At 42.9% G+C, this 1,991-nt stretch overlaps 1 long non-coding RNA gene across 1 annotated transcript; it reads left to right on the top strand.

Moving 5' to 3' along the window:
• Positions 1-288: 288 nt before the first annotated feature.
• Positions 289-1,679, top strand: LOC126993773 (uncharacterized). The gene is made up of 3 exons (XR_007748252.1): positions 289-358; positions 403-724; positions 1,137-1,679. It is a non-coding gene; the product is annotated as an uncharacterized LOC126993773 (long non-coding RNA).
• The last annotated feature ends 312 nt before the right edge of the window (positions 1,680-1,991 follow it).

Genomic DNA, 1,991 nt, shown 5'->3' with positions numbered 1-1,991 from the left:
TTACGTGTGCCAATTTGCACGCGATAAGGAAGGTATAGGATCAGTAATACGTGTGCCAATTTGTACGCGGTAAGAAAAATGTTAAACGAGGATCAGTATTTTATGTGCCAATATGTACGCGATAAGGAAGGTATAGGATCAGTATTTTATGTGCCAATTTGTACGCGATAAGGAAGGTATAGGATCAGTATTTTGTGCGCCAATTTGTACGCGATAAGGAAGGTATAGGATCAGTATTTTGTGCGCCAATTTGTACGCGATAAGGAAGGTATAGGATCAGTATTTTGTGCCAATTTGTACGCGATAAGGAAGGTATAGGATCAGTATTTTGTGTGCCAATTTGTACGCGATAAGGAAGGTATAGGATCAGTATTGTGTGCCAATTTGTACGCGATAAGGAAGGTATAGGATCAGTATTGTGTGCGCCAATTTGTACGCGATAAGGAAGGTATAGGATCAGTATTTTGTGTGCCAATTTGTACGCGATAAGGAAGGTATAGGATCAGTATTGTGTGCGCCAATTTGTACGCGATAAGGAAGGTATAGGATCAGTATTTTGTGCGCCAATTTGTACGCGATAAGGAAGGTATAGGATCAGTATTTTGTGCGCCAATTTGTACGCGATAAGGAAGGTATAGGATCAGTATTTTGTGCGCCAATTTGTACGCGATAAGGAAGGTATAGGATCAGTATTTTGTGCGCCAATTTGTACGCGATAAGGAAGGTATAGGATCAGTATTTTGTGTGCCAATTTGTACGCGATAAGGAAGGTATAAGATCAGTATTTTGTGTGCCAATTTGTACGCGATAAGGAAGGTATAGGATCAGTATTTTGTGTGCCAATTTGTACGCGATAAGGAAGGTATATGATCAGTATTTTGTGTGCCAATTTGTACGCGATAAGGAAGGTATAGGATCAGTATTTTGTGTGCCAATTTGTACGCGGTAAGGAAGGTATAGGATCAGTATTGTGTGCCAATTTGTACGCGATAAGGAAGGTATAGGATCAGTATTGTGTGCGCCAGTTTGTACGCGATAAGGAAGGTATAGGATCAGTATTGTGTGCGCCAATTTGTACGCGATAAGGAAGGTATAGGATCAGTATTGTGTGCGCCAGTTTGTACGCGATAAGGAAGGTATAGGATCAGTATTGTGTGCGCCAATTTGTACGCGATAGAAAGAAATCGAAAACGAGGGCGATGTCTACCCCGAACGAAACTCTCTAGCAGAACACAAGGAGGCAATTTACCTGTCAATATACCTGCAGCGCTAAGTGTCAGGTGAAGCCAACAGGTGTGAGATGCTCGATATGAGATAGCCGCCGCCAAGCAGTTCTATGTACGGCAGGAGGAATAGAGGTGACACTCCTGAGGCTGCTGGGAAACTAAACCGACGAGACCTCTGCAAGCACGTGAGACAGAGCTAAGAGGAACGGTGAAACAAGTGGAAGGGAAGAAAGATAAGGGACGAAGAACAATGAAACAAATTAAGGCGAGGAATAGAGGTGACACTCCTAAGGCTGCAGGAAAACTTAACCGAAGAAATCTCCACAAGCACGTGAGACAGCTAAGAGGAACGGTGAAACAAGTGGAAGGGAGGCTTCTGTAAGAGGAAAGATAAAGGACGAAGAACAATGAAACAAATTAAGGCGAGGTTTCTACAAGAGGACTGAAACCTAGACCCGAGGCCTCAGGAGAGATAAGATACGAGGAACAGTGAAAGACATGCAAGTGAGGTTTCTATAAGAGAAAGAAAACCTAAGACCAAGGCCTCACGAAGCTAGGCAAACACCAAAACGAAATGAGCTCTCTACAACAGGACTAAAAACAAGAAAACCATTGCCTCACGGAGCTACGAGGAACAGCATAACGAAGTGAGCTCTCTATAACAGGACTAAAAACCAAACACCAAGGGCTTACGAGGCTAGACAAACAGCATAACGAAGTGAGCTCTCTATAGTAAGACTAAAAACAAGAAAACCATTGCCTCAC

Source organism: Eriocheir sinensis, unplaced genomic scaffold (assembly GCF_024679095.1).
Source record: "Eriocheir sinensis breed Jianghai 21 unplaced genomic scaffold, ASM2467909v1 Scaffold673, whole genome shotgun sequence".
NCBI lineage: Eukaryota > Metazoa > Arthropoda > Malacostraca > Decapoda > Varunidae > Eriocheir > Eriocheir sinensis.
Note: the sequence above shows the minus strand (reverse complement) of the source record. Positions and strands in the feature narration are given on the sequence as shown.